We start from the raw sequence: 22,563 nt of genomic DNA on the forward strand, positions 1-22,563 counted from the left end.
GAATCATTGGACAAGAATTGTCCACTCATCGATTGACCCATCACCAATAACTGTTAGGTGAGATGATGAGCCAGTCAATGAGATCGCACCACCCACCAGAAATCACTAATCACGAAGATTTTCATATCTCTACCTAGGGAGTATAGGGATTTGAGAAAATAGTGGGAGCCTAATTTGTTTAAAAATGAAACTCCTAAACAAATTGGTTAAGTCTGATTACAAAATCTAACTAGAAATTTTTGACTCTCTATAGAAAATATGTCTGCGTCCAACCCCCTGACCAAAATACTAGACACCCACAGATTGATTGGACCTAATTTCAAGGACTGGTTGAGGAACTACAAAATTATTCTGAGTTTCGAGAAACTGACTCATGTCTTGGACTAGAACCCACCTGCCATGCCAGTACATCCGACTGTTGAATAGAGAGCATCTCTGAAAAAATGGACGGATGAAGATAACAAAGTCAGGTACTACATGTTGGGTGCAATGTCTAATGACTTGCAGCGCCAGCATGAGAATATTATGACTACCCGCCAAATGTTGGCTCACCTACAAGAGTTGTTTGGTGAACAAAGTCGCGCAGCCAAGTATCAAGTCTGTCAAAGACTTTTTAAGGCTAAAATACATTATGGACAGTTAGTCCAAGATCATTGTTTGTCAATGATCAAGGACATTGAGGAGCTTGAGAAGCTCGGTGTCATCTTAGATAGAGATTTTCAGATTGATGTGATCCTTCAGTCCTTATCTGATGCATATGGTCAGTTCATCATGAACTTTCATATGCATAAGATGCAGTGTACCTTAGCTGAGTTAATGAACATGTTGGTTACAGCTGAGCTTTCTTTAAAAGGTTCAAAAGGCTCAGTCCTTACTGTGGAGCAGACTTCTTCCAAGAGAAAGTCTTTTGGAAAGAAGAAGAAGTCTGCGAAGAAGCAGAAGGTAGATGGAAAGAAGAAGAAGACGGAACCGAAGAAGAAGGCTGCTGAAAAGAAAAAATGTTTCCACTGTAATTCAGACGGCCATTGGAAGTGGAACTGTCCTCAATACCTGGCCACCCTGAAGAACAAAAAGGATGGTCCTTCTGGAGGTATGCTCATTATAGAATTTAATCTTACGATTTTCTTTGCATCCAGTTGGGTACTTGACTCTGGTTCTAGTGCTCATTTGTGCACTTCTATGCAGGATCTTGAGGAGAGCAGGAGGCTGAGGGATGGGGATATGATCCTACGCATCAGGAATGAAGCAAGAGTTGCTGCTGTAGCTGTGAGAACCTACCCTCTGTGATTACTGTTAGGATTAGACTTAGTTCTTAGAGACTGTTATTATGTGCCTGCAGCAAGCAGGAATTTGATTTCTGTTTCATGTTTAGCACAAGAAGGCTATGTGATTAGCTTTCATAAGAACCATTGTAATATATTTTATGAAAATAATAAAGTTGCAAATAGTTTTCTTATTAATGGTCTCTATCAGCTACATATTGATGAATCTGTATTTCATATCGAGCAAAATGTGAATGCCATGGGAATTAAAAGGCCTAGAGATAGTCTAAATGATAGGTATCTGTGGCACCTAAGGCTAGATCATATAGCGGAAGACAGGGTTAACAAATTGAAAAAATCTGGGCTATTGAGTCCGTTGACTTCTGAGTCATATCCAGTTTGTAAATCATGCCTTCAAGGCAAAATGATCAAGTTCTCTTTTACAGGACATGGGAAAAGGGCCACAGATCTACTTGCCCTAGTACATACAGATGTGTGTGATCCATTTGATGTGTCGGTTAGAGGCAACTATGTCTACTTCATTACCTTCATCGATGATATGTCTAGGTACGGATATATATTTCTAATGAAACACAAGTCTGAAGCCTTTGAAAAGTTCAAAGAATTCAGATATGAAGTAGAAAAACAAATAGAAAAGCCCATTAAGGTTCTTCGATCAGATCGAGGAGGTGAATACCTTAGTCGGGAGTTCCTAGACTATCTTAAGGATAATGACATAATCTCTTAATGGACTCCACTTGGAACGCCACAACTCAATGGGGTTTCAGAACGGAGGAACCGGACCCTATTAGATATGGTCTGTTTCATGATGAGCTTCACGGACCTCCCTGAGTTTCTTTGGGAATATTGTCTCATGACAGCAATATATGTATTGAATAGGGTTCCCTCTAAAACCGTTCCTACCACACCGTATGAGATATGGCATGGTAAGAAGCCAAGTTTGAGTCATCTTAGAATTTGGAGTTGTCCGGCTCATGTCAAGAGACAGCAGGCGGACAAGTTAGAGTTTAGATATTTTAGAGCTCGATTCATAGGATATCCTAAAGAGTCATTAGGATACTATTTCTATATTTCAGAAGATCACAATGTGATTGTGAATCGACATGCTATTTTTTTTGAAAAATAGTTTATTCAAGATGGTGGCATCGGAAGAATAATTAAGCTCAAGGGAATGTCTCCCAAGAGCAACGAGCTAAAGAACCTGAGGAACCAAATCAATTAGAATCAGTCCTAACACAATCTCTTCCACCTCGTAGATTGACTAGGATTTTCTATCCTCCTGAAAGGTACTTAGGTACTATACAAGAGGAAGTAGAGGAAATGTTCCTCACGAAAAATGGAACTTATGGTGATGACCCTAAGACCTATGATGAGGCGATATCAGATATCGACTCTGAGAAATGGATAGAGGCAATGAGATCAGAAATTGACTCGATGCACTCAAACCAAGTCTGGACCTTGGTAGATCCACCTGAAGGTATTATACCTATTAGGTATAAATAGATCTTCAAGAGAAAGATAGGTGCAGATGGGAATGTGGAGACATTCAAGGCTAGGCTTGTAGAGAAAGGTTATAGTCAGCACGAAAGCATTGACTATCAGGATACCTTTTCGCCTGTAGCCATGCTAAAATCCATCCGCACATTACTTGCTGTTGCAGCCTATTTCGATTATGAAATATGGCAGATGGATGTGAAAACAGCATTCTTAAATAGATATCTTGAGGAAGATATCTATATAGAACAGCCGCTTGGTTTCACATCCAGTGATGATGATCATAAGATCTGCAAGCTGCAAAGGTCTATTTATGGACTTAAGCAAGCATCTCGAAGCTGGAATACTTATTTCAATGATGTGATCAAAATGTTTGGTTTCATCAAGAATGAAGAGGAACCATGTGTGTTCAAGAAGGTCAGTGGGAGCGTAGTTGTCTTCCTCGTACTGTACGTAGATGACATCCTCCTGATTGAGAATGATATTTCTATGTTGACTTTAGTCAAAATATGGTTGTCTAAGGAGTTCTCTATGAAAGATCTAGGAGAGGCATCCTTTATACTGGGTATTAAGGTCTATAGAGATAGACCAAATAGGATGCTGGGACTCTCACAGAAGATGTACATAGAGGAGGTGCTAAAAAGATTTAGCATGAAAAACTCCAAAAGAGGTTTAGTACCTTTTAGACATGGCAATCATCTCTCCAAGAAGATGTGCCCTAGCACACCTGAGGAGATTGAACGCATGAGCAAGATCCCTTATGCTTCGGCAATAGGAAGCTTCATGTATGCCATGCTATAAACATGACCTGATATAGCCCATGCTATGAGTGTCACAAGTAGATATCAGTCGAATTCAGGCGAAGAGCACTGGACTTCTGTGAAATGTATCTTTAAGTACTTGAGAAGGACTAAGGACATGTTTCTAGTCTTTGAAAATGAAGAACTTCAGGTTCAGAAATTTACAGACTTAGACTTTATGTCTGATATAGATGATCGAAAATCGACATCTGGAAGTTTGTTCATTTGTAATGGTGGTGCAGTTAGCTGGAAGAGTTCTAAGCAGACGATGATTGCTGATTCCACCATGGAGGTAGAGTACATTGTTGCATTGGAAGCTGCGAAGGAGGTATTCTGGTATAAGAAGTTTGCTGTAGAGCTTGGAGTGATGTCATCGGATGCCATCCCTCTTTACTGCGACAATAATGGTGCCATAGCCTTAGCTAAGGAGCCAAGGTCTCACCAGAAGTCCAAGCATATCGAACGATGATTCCATCTGATCCGTGATTACCTCGAAAAAGGTTATGTCGAGGTTAAGAGAGTCGACTCCACAGACAATGTGGCAGATCCACTGACAAAGCCATTAGGCCAACAGAAGATCGAAGCCCACATTGAAAAGATGGGACTTAGATATGTAGCCAATTGACATTAGATCAAGTGAGAGTTTGTTAGATGTGTGCCCTAGATGCCAAATTGGCTGACACATTCCTGTACAAATGTAAGGGCAAATTTGTAATTTTGACTATAAATGAATAAAAGAGTTATTCTACTATCACATTGTATACATTATGTCTGTGATACATCCTTTGAGTTAGTAAGAATGTTAATTCATATTTTCAAGAGTTGAAAATTTAAGACATGAATTTACATAACTAACTCATAAACAGCTCCTAACCATAGGATCATCATGAGGATGGTGATCGATCCAGAAGGTTGGTGTACGATCACTTCCTTAAGGTAGATGTGTCTTGAGTCTACGATGTAGAGATACCAAAATGAGAGTACAAGTATTCATTAAAAATGAGAGTACTTAGCGTGAACACCTCAAGCAGTCATAAGGAAGTCTCCCTTCTCGTCGATGACTAGCTCGATGCTGCAGCTGTGTGTCTAGTTCTTTGACCAGAGGTGCATTGACAGTTCACTTTGAGTGTGTTATAGTTTGACTACACCATAACTCAGTCTTCTAGCCATTCAAAATTCTGAGGTGTATGTTGGCTGTAGCATATTCATTGTAGGAACCAGATTGCACCAAGAAGGAATCTATCAACCTCGATAGATGAGAGGAGTAGTCCTATGATGATCGAAAGATCGAGTTCTTAAGCCCATGGCCATGGCAGAGTGAAATAATGAAAAAGAGTTTTCATTAAGGTTTCACATCGGACTCGGATCAATCGATTGATTCATATGACTGATGTTGGGTTTGACGAGTTCACCTTAACCCTAATTCAGTTGGGACTCATGATAGAAGAACTCAATCACATAGGTAACTGCACCGAGAGGTTCATCTTCATTTCTGATGGGTTGCCATCATATACTGCTAGGTATCACTGATAGATTTTGAGAGCAATTAGAATGATCTTGATGATCGATCATTCTAATTGTCTGAATCAGAAGAGTTTTGATCCATCAAAAGGAGTTTCGATGATGTTGATGATGAGATCACGACATGTCTCATTACCATACGAAAATGAATCTACCTGGGTCACACAAATAAGAGTTAGAGTCTAGATGTCATCAATTGAGCTAGTCCAGTTCGATTGATTTGGATTAGATCCAATTAGGTTCAAGAAAATCGTGCTAGCACACGATTGAGCCTAACTTTCTCCTCATGTAATCTTTTCTATCTCGACTGAGCCAAATGTGATTTGACTCATCCAGAGAATCTTGAGAAGATTTCTCTCAGTCTGACTGGAGTCAGTCCAGCTCAGAAAGGACTTGTCTAAATTCATGAGATGAATTTAAGACAACACCTGCCAATTCCTGTCACCTGTCATTTCCATTTTAGGACATTGGTCAAACGTTGACCCATAGACTTTGGACTGAAGGCCACTTGCAAGAGGTCATTGGAGAGTTTTTGTGGAGTATCCACCTGCTAAATTAGCCCTTAATATGGGTGCCATAATCAGATATGGCATGCGCCCCAAGTGGATAAGGATAGAGTCTCATGAGATGAGGACTCTGATCCTTGATCAACTTGGACTGTAGGGCGCAAATCTCACTGTGCTTATCCAGTGTTGGTGCCAACAGTAGGAGAGATTGTGGGGATTCTTATCTGATATGATCAAATGATATCACTCCACCAATCAAAATTTTTTCAGAATTAATTAGAATTTTTTGATTGGTCGAATGATGTGGCACTGCATGGCGCAGCAGGGTCTATTTAAACTCTGTTTGCACCTAGGGTTTAGGAAATCTGCTCAATACCCAGCAAAAATATAAAACCCCTCCACTTCTCCATACCCCCTCTGCTCCTCTCCCTCCCCTCTTCACATCCAAGATATTGGGCATCCATCTGGTACTTGTCCAAGGTGTGGTGGCTTCCTGATTAGAAGGCTGCAGAGATTTATCGAGAAGCTGCTGCTCCAGCTTCAGAAGATCTTTTGAAGATCTTTCAGATCAGATCCAGATCTAATTTTTGGAGCAAAGATTTATGAGGAGAAGGCAATCTAGATCCTACTCAAGTGGATACTGGTAGAGGCCAGGCGACTGCGTGGCTATTTTAAAATCTCGGGCATTGCTGCGATCATCTACAGGATAATCTAGTTATCCTAGAGGTATTTCTCTATTCCTCATATTTTTAAATTTAATTTTAGATTTAATATTAGATAATAAAAATTAGATCTAATAGATCTTAAATCTAAAATATCATAGAATAATTTTTTTTTAAAAATATTCTGCCCCAGATCTCATTAGATCTGGAAGATCCTACAAGGAAAAGCTAGTTTTTCCTTCAGATGCAGCATATAATAAATCAAAATATCTATTTTATTAATTAACAATGTCAAGTACATGAGTTTGAAAAATAAAATATAAAAAAATATTTCATCGCATCCTATATGCGATTGGCTTATAGGGCATAATTCTTTCATGTTCCACCATATTTCGAATGTAGTTATATCGAATGTCAATGTGCTTGATCCTGCCATGATACTTGGGATCCTTGGCATAGGCCAAAGCAGATGTGCTATCACAATGCACAGTTATAGGCTCCTTTCCATAAGTTGTAACATCCAGTGATCTCAGAAATCTCCTCAACCAAATAGCTTTCTGGACTGCTGCTGAACATGCAATATATTTGGACTCCATCGTGGATAAGGCGATGCCAACCTGCTTCTTGTTGCATCAGAAAATAGCACCTCCTCCTAGAATGAACATGTATCCAGAAGTGGACTTATGTTTATCCTTGTCGCTGGTCCAATCAGCATCGCTGTAACCTTTTAGTCTTAAGTCACCTCCACAGTAACATAAGACTTGATCACTAGTTTCACATGGGTATCAAAAAATTCTCTTCACCACTTTCTGATGAGCAGGATCAGGGTTACTCTGATAGTGACTCACCAACCCCACTGTATAGGATATGTCTGGATGAGTACACAACATAGCATACATTAGACTCCCCACTACAGTTGCATAAGAAATATTGGACATGTGATTCTTTTCCTTTTCAGCTTGGGGCATTGGTCCAGGCTTAAGGCACATCTTTTATCACTTGGAGTGTCAATGGCTTGGAGTTATGCATGCAAATCATTCAAGAAGCTTACTAATATAAGTTTGTTGAGATATACTCAGAAGTATTAAAGAAAAATTAGGTAGTTCTATGCATGCAAATTTAAAAATTTTTACAATAGAACATGATAGATTAAATGATTTAATCTTCATTACATACAAGATCTAATCTAAACTACCTTATCAAAATCTATGATATGATTAATATATAATTAAATCAAAAAAATATAAAAATCTACATCGATCATATCAATGCTCTAGGTTAGATCGAACCATTAAATCTGATCACTCTGATCTAATGAGTTCAGAACTCAGTATCAGAGCACGGGTTGCTGATCTTCGTAATCGAATCATATAGATTAGAGCTTCTTTAGGTTGCTTGCAGCTGCATAAGATGTCTAACCTCTATGAATCATCCACATAAAGATCGGTTACTGATCAATCTCCTCGAGAGTACTAGCTCATGAAGATCTTTGATGGCTGATTTTTTTTCTTCTTCTTTGAATCTCTTAACACTCTAGAGAGAGAGAAGAACTAGAGAAGGAGAGGCTAGAGAAAACTATTTTTTTTCCCTTGAAATCACTCATTCTCTTTTTGGCATCCAACTATTGGATCCCTTTTATAGGTGGGCTAGGTATTACGGTTAAGAGGAGATGCCAACACCCTTCACGCCACACCAATATGGGGCATCCCATATTTTGCACTAAAAATGTGTGATGGCATGAGAAAGAAATCAAATCTTTCTCACACCAACCAACATGTCAACATGAATGGGGAAGGAGTTTTTGGGGCCACCAAAACTTTCCCAGAAAATCGGATTTATTTCCTTCTTATCTTCTTATCTATGATTTGAATCAAATTCAAATAAGGAATGAGATAAGGTTTATGACTCATCATGATTGCTGCCCATCTCTCTCTTGCCCTCCTTTCTCACATCATAAATTTCTCATGCAAAACTCCTTTTGCATGCAAAGAATGGCATGGGTACTAGGGCATGCGCAAGGGACAGAATCCTAGATGGTTGGGACTCTTAGTTTTCCAATTTTGGTTCAATCTAAATTTGATTTTGTTTGGACTCAATGAAAGGAAGGAACCTAATCTAATTAGAAATATAATCTCCTCAATAAATTTCTAATCCAATTAAAAATTAACTGAACTCGAGTCCTGATCAAATCAAGAACAAGTCTTCCTTGCAATTAGGCTTGATCTAATCAAATCCAATCCAAGTCAAACTGAATCCAATTCAATTAGACTTGATTCGAACCTTATTATTCAATCAAATTAAGTCAATTAATAATTTAATTATTAATAAATCTTCTATTAATAGTAGAATTTCAATTCAGTAGGACTCTTCACCAGATCAGCCATCTGATCAGATCGAAACTTCTAATGTGTGTGACCCCGTAGGTTCGAATCTAAGTCAGTAGTACAGAAATAAATTTTTATACTAATCAATATAATTATTTAGCAATAAGATCTGATATTGGATAGGCTAAATGATTGCAAAATAATATTCAAGAACCTACTGGTGTATGGTTACCATATAATTCATCCCTTTGACCTTAATGCTCAAGGTGACCAAGTGTTTAACTGTCAACCCTGAAATAGTCAACCACATTTGCATTTCAACCTTTTAAATCTATTATATGGATTATTTTGATTAAGATTTTACTAAATTAAAATATACTGATGCATTAACTCCTACTTATTCAAAGAGGTAATCACATCTTGACTCACACACCGATTTGACAAGTACTTGACTGCATCTAGAAATCTTTCATCACTGAATTAAAAATTCAGATAGTCTGATACTAAAGTACAGTGAGTTACTTGTAAGTCATCGTGGTGATCTCAGATCAGAGAGACACTTATACACATAACCTTCGCGAGCTACTTTTGACAGTAGAGTGCTCCGCAATTGGTTACGTTCGGTATGAATATGTTGGAAATATGTCCAAAAAGCCAATCGTCAAGCTGTTGACGGTTGAGCAACCAAGTATTGTAATTGATTTGTTAATAAATAAAATATATTTGGCATCTTCATCATAAGCTTTCATCTTCTAATGAACTCCGTTGTTATGATAAATCCTTAGGATTATTTAGATTCGATAAAGAGAGGATTTATCGATTAGTCCTTAAAACAGTTCACGACCAAATGATAGGCTGTTAATAAGGACAACAGCTTCTATCGAGCATAGGTCGCTGTAGGCCATATGGGTTGGTTGTCCTCTTAACCAAGGAGTGTGGAGACACTGGTATGGCATACAGGTAAGATGTAAGGGTACATCATCATTGAACGTGACCAACTCCAGAGCATTCTGCTGTCGAGAATGTCTCTGATGGGATATAGGTATAAGTGTCCCTTAGACTTGAGATCACCTCAGTGACTTGCAAGCAACTCACTGTGCTTTGGTACTGGACTAACTGAATTTTTAATTCAGGGACGGAAGGCTTCTGGGCACAGTCAAGTACTTGCAAAGTCAGAGTGTGATCGAGATGGGATTGACCACTCCAAGAGTTGGAGAAGAATGAGTCGCTGTATTTCAATTTAGCAAAACCTTGGCCAGGGTAATCCATCAGATGGATTTGATATTTTGAAATACAATGTGGACAACCTGATCAGAGTTGACAGTTAAGCTCTGGGGTGTCCTATGATCATTTTGGTCAAGGGGATGAATTATATGAAAACTATATCCGCATGGGTTCTAAGGATGTTGTTCTACACATTCGACCTATCCGATCGTCGGGTACCATTGCTAGATGGTCACTTCGATTGGTATAAGAATTTATTCCTATGCTACCGGCTTAGGTTCAGACCTATGAGGTCACACACATTAGAGTTCATGATCCGATCAGATGGTTGATCAACGATTAAGAATTGTTCTAGGGTTAAATGATCAATACGATTGACATTTAACCCAGTGCAAGTGTTGCAGGAGGATCGATTAGCAATTCGATTGCTAATTGGCTTAATTTGATTAAGCTAATGGGCTGAGATTAAGTCTAATTAAATATGATTTAATTAGATTTATTTTGGGCTTAATTTGATCAAGTCCAATTAGTTTATTGGATAAGCCAAGTGCAAGGAAAAACTAGTCCTAGTTCAACTAGGACTTGGGTCAATCTAATTTCTAATTTGATTAGAAAATTAAATCAGATTTAAATATAATTTAATCTGATTAAATTAAATTCTTAATTGGGTTAAGACTTATTTTAATTGGGTTGATCTAATTTTGATTTGATTTGGTTTGGGAAACCAAATTAAAACAAGTCATAAGACAGAATCCTAGTAGGACTAGGATTCCACCTTGCGCCACATAAGCCTTCTCCATGCCCTCTCTCTTAATTCAACGCCAATCTCCACTTATTTTGTGCGACAAAAGCCCTCTCCCAGATCTCTCTCACATTCACAAAAGGTCTCTTCTCTTCTTTCTTACATGGAAGGTGGTTTGGATCAAATCTAAAAGGAATAAGTTTGGATTTTGAATTCTATGAGATAGAGTTTTAGAAATCCAAAACTCTTTCAATTTTGCATCGAATTTATCCAATTTTTTTTTGAAATTTTCGTAGCCTTTAGGGTTTACATTGTGAACCCTTTGCTTGTGATCCATTCACAAAAATATGGAGGAGATGCTCAAGAGTTGGGCGTCCCTTAACTTGCCATGTTTGGATAAGCCTTGACTATGTGTTTGACCTAGACAAGGACTCTATCATATCTCTCTATATAAGATAAGTTTCTTCATGAAATTTAGGTGGAGATAGATATTTTAGAGACCTTTCTGACATCCAAAAATTAGAGAGAAATACCTTTGGGTCGTAGAGATATAAAAGATGCAAGTTAGGGCATTTAGAGAGAAAAACGTGAAGAAGAAGAGGGTCTTCTTCTAGGATTTTTGTTTTCATATCTTTCCTCCCTCCATCTTGAGTTTCCTGAGAGTGTCTCAGATCTGAAACTTCTCCTTCTACTTTTCATCTTTGGAAGAGTCCAAATCAAGAAGAAGGAGGCACCTGATCAACCATCAAAGAAGGATCAGTGCAGTACTAGCATACTGTGCTGATTTCCTGAAGCAGGACTTCTGATCGAGATTTGTGGGCTCGTGTGGACGACTCCTAGAGGCCGGACACATGTGCGGCTTGCAACATCATCCTTAAGCCCGGATCAGTGAGGTTAGAGCATCTAACTTGCAAGGTAATAGATCTGATCTATTATTTAATACATACATTAGATGTAGCTAGTATAGAAACATGTTGATATGATCAACATGTAGTTCATACTATATTTATATATATTTTAATTTTTGATTTAATGCTATGTAATAATCATGTAATAGGATTTTAGATCTAGAGATTTTCTGATCTTAGAAAATAAATTTTAATTTATTTTAGTCTTCCGCTGTATGATCTTGAAAAAGTTTCAAGATCTAACCCTGAAACCCTAGATCTGGTTCCTTCAATTGGTATCAGAGCCTAGGTTCTTTATTACATGATTATTTATACATGCTTAGATTATTTTTTAGATTAGATCTAATTTATAATCTGATTATTAAATCTGAAATTAAAATTTTAGATCAATCATAAACTGCAAGGTTGTCCTGCTGTAAGGTTTACCCCTTACAGTGCAAAGGTTGTCCTAGTTTGTGTAGATCTATCTTTAATCATAAATTTATTAGATATGATCTAGATTAAATTTATGATTTATTAGATTTAAAATATATTTAAATCTGAAATAAAATCTCTTTGTTAATAATTTTTTGTGCAAAAAAATTATTTAAAGTTGAAATTATTTCAATTACATGAACCTGTTTAGATTAGATCTAAAGTAGTTTCATGTTTATTTCACTTGCATCTTGATTATGAATCAAGCATGCAATATGGTTGGTAGAATCATATTGTAAAATTATTTTACAAATATAAAAATTATTTTTTGAAAAGTCGAACCCAACCCTCAGCCCAAAACTTAATTAAGAATTAAGAAGTTGTTTGATTAGGTTCTAGGATTGTGAATTGAAGAACCTAAGACACAAATCATAACACATTGGGTTAATGGGTTAGTGGGAATTAGGTCCATTAATTGGGTTAGACCTATGGTTAGATTAAAGATGGACTTAATTAGAGAATTGACTAAATCTAATCAATTGTTGTCTTAGATTAGGTCAAGGATTCTCTAGATCAATTACAATAGTTGTAGTTGATCAAGTCCATGTCTTTAACGAGAACCAAATGGACTTGATTCTTGGCTAAGTGGTCTAGCACGAACTGTTAGGTTGATCTAATCGAAACCAATTAAACCAGTTGGTGTCTAAGGTAAACCAGACCGGGGGTTTTTAATTGGGAGCCCGCTTACCTGGCCATTTCTGATGGTGTCTAAGGCAAGCTTTGGCAGACCCTCCCACTGATCGAACTTACCTGGCCTCTTGGTGAAATTATGTTTTGATCGGATCACTTGACTATTCGAGCTGACCCATGTCAGCTAGGTAAATCAGTGTGACTGATTTAGGTGCTCCTAGACCAGCCCCTTTAATGGTCTCCCTTAAGCTGACTTGGTGAAGCCAGTGGGAGGATCATGATAAGCTGGTTCATCTGACCTCATCCTCTAAATTATTTAAATCCTCTAAAATTATTAGGTCCTTAAAATGATAAAGTTATGGAGATAACTGAGTCATAGCCTCCCATTAAGGTGTTTGATAATGAGTCCATTAACTCAATAATCATTGCAGACCCAAAGGCCTGGTGCTTGTTGACTAATAGAATTATCACTCATCATATGATGACTTGGAAGTGTCTCTCTAATGGTGGTTAGGTGAGCCAACCAAAGTTGGGCTTAATCATTCGTTGGTTAGATACACCAAGTATGATCATGTTAATGGTTGGACCTAACTGGATCCTTACAGTGGAGGCCAAAGCCTACTGATTAGGTTTCTGGGGCAAAATTAAAATTACTAGAAATTATTTAGAGAAACAATTGGTTATGAACCTACCCTTAGATGTACATGGGTTGACCAACCAAAGTTGGGCTTGTGTGCAGTCTAAGTGGATTCTAGTACCCGCTAAGGAATTAGGGTAATCCTCGAGTTGGAGGTAGAGGCTACCAATTCGAATAAAATAGTGGGAGAAACCTTTTGATTAAAGTCCAAATCTTTAGGTTTAATGAATCAATTACTAATTAGGTTATGGTTCTCTTTTGTGCAGATATGGCCACTTCCCTATCGCTCCGATCATTGTTGGACAATGATAAGTTGGTGGGACCCAATTTCGGTAGCTGGTACCGAAAGTTGAAGATAGTCCTAGAGCATGAACGGATCCTATATGTGATAATGGATCCTGCACCTGAGGAGCCAGCTGTCAATGCACGTGGAACAGTCAGAGACACTTACCAGAAGTGGCTCAGTGACCGGACCACGGTGCGCTGTATCATGCTGGCTGCTATGAGCGACGAGTTCAGTCACAGATTCGAGACGGCTCAGCCAAAGGACATGCTTCAAGTGTTGGAGGATGCCTTTGGCACACCCGATGACGTGGAGAGGCACAAGACTAGTTGTGCCATCTTCAATGCCAAAATGCGGGATGGTGCCTCTGTCACTGATCATGTATTGTACATGATCGAGCTGATGGAACGATTGAGCAAGCTCGGCTTTCCCTTGCATGAGCAGCTTGGGAAAGATGCAATACTGAACTCGCTGTCTAAGTCTTATCTCCCATTCCTCACTCATTATAGAATGACAAAGCCTGAAGTAAACTACCACGGATTATTGGGGTTACTTCAGAACTTTGAGAAAGATCACCAACTCCATAAGGAGTCGGTGAACTTAGTGGGAGGTTCATCTTCTGGTTCTCGACCCTTTAAGAAAGGGAAGAAGAACAAGAAGAAAAAAGTGAAGAAGGTGCAAGTTCAGGCTGGGACATCTGTGCAGTCTCAGACCAAAAAGATCAAACCCGATAAGAGTCAAGCTGAATGCTTCTTTTGCAAGAAGCGGAGGCACTGGAAGAGGAACTGTCCCCAGTACATTGCCTCCCTAGACCCGAACAGGCAGAGAAAGCAGCAAGTTGTTGTTGGGCAAGGTATTTATATGATAACTCCTTGTAATTTCTCTATTTGTGATATAACTGACTGGGTATTGGATACCGGTAGCCCTTACCATATTTGCAATTCGTTGCAGGGGTTGCAGGTCAGTAGGAGATTCGAGCAAGGCGAGAGGTTCCTGAACGTTGGAGATGGAAGACCAGTTCCAGTTCTAGCATTAGGAATCTTGAAACTTGTATTTGAATCCCATATCGTTGTTCTTAATGATTGTCATTTCTGTCCCAGTTTCTTTTTAAATGTCATTTCTGTAGGCCTTCTGGCCAAAAATGATTATGAAATTTCAATAAAGAAACAAATTTGTAATATCATTGAGAATGGTGTTACTATTTTTTGTGGACATTTGAACAATGGTGTGTATATGTTATCACAACCTGTTAGTGTAGTCTATTCAACTGGCAAGCACCCTAGATTAGATAGTGTGTCAGATATCTACTTATGGCACTGTAGGCTAGGTCATATAAACAAGAACAGAATAAACAGGTTGACTCAAGAGAGAATCCTCGAAGTTAGTGATTGTGAATCACTTCCAACCTGTGAGTCCTGTCTTCTTGGTAAAATGACCAAGTCACCTTTTACTGGAAAAGGTGAGAGAGCTACTGAGCTCTTGGGCCTAGTACATACTGATGTATGCGGACCCATGAGCACCAGTGCTAGAGGTGGATATTTCTACTTCATAACTTTCACGGATGACCTATCCCGATATGGATATGTCTATCTGATGAAACATAAGTCGGATTCATTTGAAATGTTCAAACGATTCCGAAGTGAAGTAGAAAAACAAACTGGAAAGAGTATTAAAACTCTTCGATCTGATCGAGGAGGAGAATATCTTTCTAGTGAATTTCTCGCATATCTAGGAGAGAATGGGATTCTCTCCCAATGGACTCCTCCAGGAACACCACAGCATAATGGTGTGTCTGAAAGGAGGAATCGGACTCTGTTAGACATGGTCCGATCCATGATGGGTTTTGCTAGCTTACCGATATCCTTCTGGGGATATGCACTCGAATCGGCCTGTTATCTATTAAATAGGGTTCCAAGTAAGTCTGTAATTAAGACTCCATATGAGATATGGACGGGACGTAAGCCAGCACTTTCACACCTTAGGGTCTGGGGGTGCCCGACCTATGTCAAACGATTAGTCACAGACAAACTTGGACCTAGGTCTGACAAATGCTCATTCATAGGGTACCCCAAAGAGACAAAAGGATATTTTTTCTACCATGCTGATGAACAAAAGGTGTTCGTCAGCCTTAAGGCAATCTTTTTAGAAAAGAAGTTCCTTGGTGAAGGAACCGTTGCCTCTAAGGTTGAACTTGATGAAGTTCAACAGGTAGAAGGACCGACACCAATAGCTGAACCTGAGTCGGATATGATTAGATCACATCCGGAGCCCAATATACCTGCACCATTAAGGCGATCCGGTAGAGTATCGCGTCAGCCAGATAGATACTACGGTTTCTTGGTCCGGGATGGTGATCCCATCGAACTTGATGAGAATAATGAGGATCCGATCACCTATATGGATGCTATGCAAGACTTGATTCCGAGAAATGGCTTGAAGCCATGAAATCCAAAATGGAGTCCATGAAGGTCAACGATGTATGGACATTGGTTGACCCACCTGAAGGGGTTAAACCCATTGGGTGTAAATGGGTCTTCAAAAGGAAGAGGGATGCAGATGGAAAGGTGGAGACCTATAAAGCCCGTCTGGTAGCCAAGGGGTATCGTCAACGTTATGGTATTGACTATGACGAGACTTTTCCCCTGTGGCAATACTCAAATCTATTAGGATAATGCTTGCAATAGCTGCCCATCTAGATTATGAGATCTGGCAGATGGATGTAAAGACAGCTTTCCTGAATGGAGAGCTGACCGAAGAGGTGTATATGTACAACCTGAGGGATTTACATCCACAGATGAGTCCAAGGTGTGCAAGCTTCAGAGATCCATTTATGGATTGAAGCAAGCTTCTCGGAGTTGGAACATGCATTTTGATAAGGTGATCAAAATGTATGGCTTCATTAAGAATGGAGAAGAGCCCTGCATCTATAAATGGGCAAATGGTCCAGTTGTGGTATTCCTTATCTTGTACGTGGATGACATTCTCTTAATCGGGAATGACATCCTCGCACTACAGGGAATAAAAGTTTGGTTGTCATCACAGTTCTCTATGAAGGACTTGGGTGAAGCATCCTACATCCTAGGGATGAAGATCTATAGGGATAGATCTAAAAGGATGCTTGGGTTATCTCAGTCCATGTACATAGACACTGTGCTGAAGAGGTTCAGCATGAAGAATTCCAAGAAGGGCTATCTACCGATAGGCCATGAAATTTCTCTCTCTAAGAAGGATTGTCCGACAACTCCTGAAGAGAGAGAGAGCGTATGAGTAGAGTCCCATATGCTTCAGCCGTGGGATCTATCATGTATGCCATGACATGTACAAGACCAGATGTGGCATACTCACTAGGAGTAGTGAGTAGATACCAATCTGATCCTGGAGAGAATCACTGGAAAGTGTTTAAAGCCATCCTTAAGTATTTGAGAAATACTAAGGACCAATGGTTGGTTTATGGCAAGTCAGATCTGAAACTTGTGGGGTTCACAGACTCTAGCTTTCAATCTGACCATGATGACAGCAGGAGCGTGTCGGGTTATATCTTTACTCTGAATGATGGAGCCATCTGCTGGAAGAGTTCCAAGCAGCATACTGTGGCAGACTCTGTTTGTGAAGCGGAGTATATCGCAGCATCAGATGCCGCAAAAAAGCTGTGTGGCTGAGGAAATTCATCAACGAGCTCAGAGTAGCACCCTCTCTCGATGGTCCAGTCCTGCTCTACTGCGACAGCACTAGTGCCATAGCTCAGGTGAAGGAACCCAAAGCACATTAGCGGACGAAGCACATCTTGCGTCGCTTCCACCTGATCCTAGAGATCGTGGATCGAGGTGACGTCGACCTTTAGAAGATCGACGGAAAGGAGAACCTAGCCGACCCCTTCACTAGAGCCCTGGCAATAAAGGAGTTCGACAATCACAAGTCGAAGATGGGTATTAGATACTGTGCCGAGTGGCTTTAGGACAAGTGGAGTTGTTGGGAAATATGTCCCAAAAAGCCAATCGTCAAGCTGTTGACGGTTGAGCAACCAAGTATTGTAATTGATTTGTTAATAAATAAAATATATTTGGCATCTTCATCATAAGCTTTCATCTTCTAATGAACTCCGTTGTTATGATGAAGTCCTTAGGACTATTTAGATTCGATAAAGAGAGGATTTATCGATTAGTCCTTAAAACAGTTCACGACCAAATGATAGGCTGTTAATAAGGACAACAGCTTCTATCGAGCATAGGTCACTGTAGGCCATATGGGTTGGTTGTCCTCTTAACCAAGGAGTGTGGAGACACTGGTATGGCATACAGGTGAGATGTAAGGGTACATCATCATTGAACGTGACCAACTCCAGAGCATTCTGCTGTCGAGAATGTCTCTGATGGGATATAGGTATAAGTGTCCCTTAGACTTGAGATCGCCTCAGTGACTTGCAAGCAACTCACTATGCTTTGGTACTGGACTAACTGAATTTCTAATTCAGGACGGAAGGCTTCTGGGCACAGTCAAGTACTTGCAAAGTCAGAGTGTGATCGAGATGGGATTGACCACTCCAAGAGTTGGAGAAGAATGAGTCGCTGTATTTCAATTTAGCAAAACCTTGGCCAGGGTAATCCATCAGATGGATTTGATATTTTGAAATACAATGTGGACAACCTGATCAGAGTTGACAGTTAAGCTCTGGGGTGTCCTATGATCATTTTGATCAAGGGGATGAATTATATGAAAACTATATCCGCATGGGTTCTAAGGATGTTGTTCTACACATTCGACCTATCCGGTCGTCGGGTACCATTGCTAGATGGTCACTTCGATTGGTATAGGAATTTGTTCCTATGCTACCGGCTTAGGTTCGGACCTATGAGGTCACACACATTAGAGTTCATGATCCGATCAGATGGTTGATCAACGATTAAGAATCGTTCTAGGGTTAAATGATCAATATGATTGACATTTAACCCAGTGCAAGTGTTGCAGGAGGATTGATTAGCAATTCGATTGCTAATTGACTTAATTTGATTAAGCTAATGGGCTGAGATTAAGTCTAATTAAATATGATTTAATTAGATTTATTTTGGGCTTGATTGGATCAAGTCCAATTGGTTTATTGGATAAGCCAAGTGCAAGGAAAAACTAGTCCTAGTTCAACTAGGACTTGGGTCAATCTAATTTCTAATTTGATTAGAAAATTAAATCAGATTTAAATCTAATTTAATCTGATTAAATTAGGTTCTTAATTGGGTTAAGACCTATTTTAATTGGGTTGATCTAATTTTGATTTGATTTGGTTTGGGAAACCAAATTAAAACAAGTCATAAGACAGAATCCTAGTAGGACTAGGATTCCACCTTGCGCCACATAAGCCTTCTCCATGCCCTCTCTCTTAATTTAACGCCAATCTCCACTTATTTTGTGTGAAAAAGCCCTCTCCCAGATCTCTCTCACATTCACAAAAGGTCTCTTCTCTTCTTTCTTACATGGAAGGTGGTTTGGTTCAAATCTAAAAGGAATAAGTTTGGATTTTGAATTCTATGAGATAGAGTTTTAGAAATCCAAAACTCTTTCAATTTTGCACCGAATTTATCGAAATTTTTTTTGGAATTTTTGTGGCCTTTAGGGTTTACATTGTGAACCTTTGCTAGTGATCCATTCATGAAAATATGGAGGAGATCTCAAGAGTTGGGCGTCCCTTAACTTGCCATGTTTGGATAAGCCTTGACTAGGTGTTTGACCTAGACAAGGACTCTATCATATCTCTCTATATAAGATGAGTTTCTTGTGAAATTTTAGATGAGATAGATATTTGAGAGTCCTTTCTTCCATCCAAAAATCAGAGAGAAATACCTTTGGGTCATGGAGATATAAAAGATGCAAGTTAGGGATTTAGAGAGAAAAACGTGAAGAAGAAGAGGGTCTTCTTCTAGGGTTTTTGTTTCCATATCTTTCCTCCCTCCATCTTGAGTTTCCTGAGAGTGTCTCAGATCTGAAACTCCTCCTTCTACTTTTCATCTTTGGAAGAGTCCAAATCAAGAAGAAGGAGGCACCTGATCAACCATCAAAGAAGGATCAGCGCAGTACTAGCATACTGTACTGATTTCCTGAAGCAGAACTTCTGATCGAGATTCGTGGGCTCGTGTGGACGACTCCTAGAGGCCGGACACATGTGCGGCTTGCAACATCATCCTTAAGCCCGGATCAGCGAGGTTAGAGCGTCTAACTTGCAAGGTAATAGATCTGATCTATTATTTAATACATACATTAGATGTAGCTAGTATAGAAACATGTTGATATGATCAACATGTAGTTCATACTATATTTATATATATTTTAATTTTTAATTTAATGCTATGTAATAATCATGTAATAGGATCTTAGATCTAGGAATTTTCTGATCTTAAAAATAAATTTTGATTTATTTTAGTCTTCCGCTGTATGATCTTGAAAAAGTTTCAAGATCTAACCCTGAAACCCTAGATCTGGTTCCTTCAGAATATACTCCAACATTTCACCTGCATGCCATACTAGTGTCTCGACACTTTTTGGTTAAGAAGATAACTATTATGACCCAAGCCCAAAGCCCAAGCCTAATTAAAAAAAAAAAAAATAGAAGAATTAATGGGAGGAAGAAGACTCCCGTTGAGATACTACAACAAAATAGGTTATTAGCGATGAAAAATTTTCATCGCTAATAATCTATTTTCATCGCTAATAATTATTAGTGATAAAATATTTATCATTAATTATTCATCATAAATAATCACATCATTGATAATATTTTATGATAAAAAAAATATTTTAAACTAATAAATGATATTTACGATGAATAATTTTCATCATTAAAATATTTTCATTAAAAAATTTTAATCATAAAAAAATATTTGTGATGAATTATTACATCACTAAAAAATAAAATATTAGTAATGATGAAAACTTTTTCATCACTATTAATTTAATAAAAATATTTTTTGAAATAAAATTTTTAAATACTTTTAGCGATAAAAAATTTTTATCATAAAAAATATTTTTTCAACAAAAATTTTTCATCTCTATTAATTTAATAAAAATTTTTTAGAAAATAAAATTAAATAATATTAGTGATAAAAATTTACATCATAAATAAGATAATTTTTTATAAAAATTTTCATCGCTAATAATTATCTACAATGAATAATTATTCATCACTATTAATTATATATAAAATTTTAATAATTTTATATTTATTAAAAAAATTAAAAAATCATACTAAAATATTTTTAGCAACCAATATTTCATCAAGAATAATTCTTGCATTAATAATTTAATCATATTTTTTTAAAAAATAATTTATAAATATATTTTTATAATTTATATCTATAATATTTTTTATAAATTAAAAAAAATTAAAATAAAAAATTTATACAATAAATAGATAAATAAATTTGTTATTTTATTATATTAAATTAAAATTATAAAAAATTTTAAATAAAAATAAAAAAGTACATGAAGAAGCCGTCAAGTGTCGGCATCTGGAAAACGAGCTGGGAAAGAGGAGTGCTCGAAAGAGCTCAGACCGACCTGCTACTGCCTCATCAGTTGTATCATCTGCTCTATCTGCACCATCCACTCCATCATCTGGATCTGGAGCTGCTGATACTCGTCGATGCATGCAGCCAACTCCTTAGCTCACTGCTCAGTCTGTCGTCGATCCACGACAGCCTGCCTCTATCCTCCGTCAGTCGAGTCTCGCACGCAGAATGGATGTAAGCCCTAGATGAGCATGATGATGAGGAAGCAATGATCCCATACCCTAGATCCCTAACATAACAGGATCTCGTACCAAGCATCTGATCACAGATCTCATTATCTGTGGATGCAATCGAGCCCTTAGGGGTAGGCTATGATCTCATGTCTGTCATACGGTCTTGAAAATAAAAGTTATAGCCATTTTAATTTTATAATAAAAATCAAATTATAAATAAAAAAATAATTAAAAAAATTTACAAAGAGCTCCTGGCTTTTCATCGTCCACTCTCCTGACTATCGTTGGTGGGTCCGCTGGTAGATATCGATCCTACCAAGAAGCTCGCCATTCTCAGCATCTCTCTGTAATTTGAGAATTAATTAAAAAATTTTAAATAACTATAAAATTATATGTTAATTAAAAATTTAAAATTACCTACCATGTGCTCCATGTAACAAGCAAACGACCTTGAATCTCCATAATGCGATATGGTCTGTCTCATCCGATTTGCGGCATTCTGGGCACATCTTCTCTGTACAGTTACCTATCAAATTAGTAGATAATAAATTTAATTTAAGAATAAATTATTCAATCATTAAACTCTAAAAAAAAAAAAAAGTTTAGATGTGTAACTTGATATGCCGGATCCTATTGCCGGCATATGACAGTCCAGTCATCCATAGTGATGCTATCATAGGGCTGCTGCCGCGCTGTCTCCTTCCCATGATCCTGCACCACATGGTACCAATGCTGATGCATGTGATGGTGATAATCTCTGAAAAGCAACGATAAATGAGTGTCTATGGCTGCCTCACATGATCCTCCTTAAAATTAATGATGTCGAATATACTCTACTAATAACAAATATTAGAAAAATACTATGCAAATTAAATATTCATAATATAATTTATTTTACCTGTAAGTAGGTGTACAAAATCTTTCTCTGAGCCGGTAGAAGAATGTGATGCCAATCGAAGAGCGTCACGTGGCATAGCTGCGGCATATGATACCTAGCTCAGTCTACCACAGCTCGCACCATCCCCTAATGGGTCTGGTGTAGTCAGCTGGTATCTCGATACGGAGATGCTGTCCCGAGTGCTCCCATCTCCAATGCTCTAGAGTGAGGTTCTTCGATGGACCTCACCCTCGCCTCACTACAGATGAAGACTGACCTAAAATAATAATAAATAAATCATTAGTATGATAGCTATCCAAATAAAAGAATTAAATTTTATCACATAAAAAGTATAATAATACCACTCGGGCCCATCTCACTTAGACCCACCTCATTGGGACCTGCCTCACTGGGACCTGCCGGTGCAGGACTCTCTGACAATGGAGCTGGTGCGGCAATAGAGATCGGTGAA

This window comes from Elaeis guineensis, chromosome 4 (genome assembly GCF_000442705.2).
Source record: "Elaeis guineensis isolate ETL-2024a chromosome 4, EG11, whole genome shotgun sequence".
NCBI classification, from domain to species: Eukaryota; Viridiplantae; Streptophyta; class Magnoliopsida; order Arecales; family Arecaceae; genus Elaeis; species Elaeis guineensis.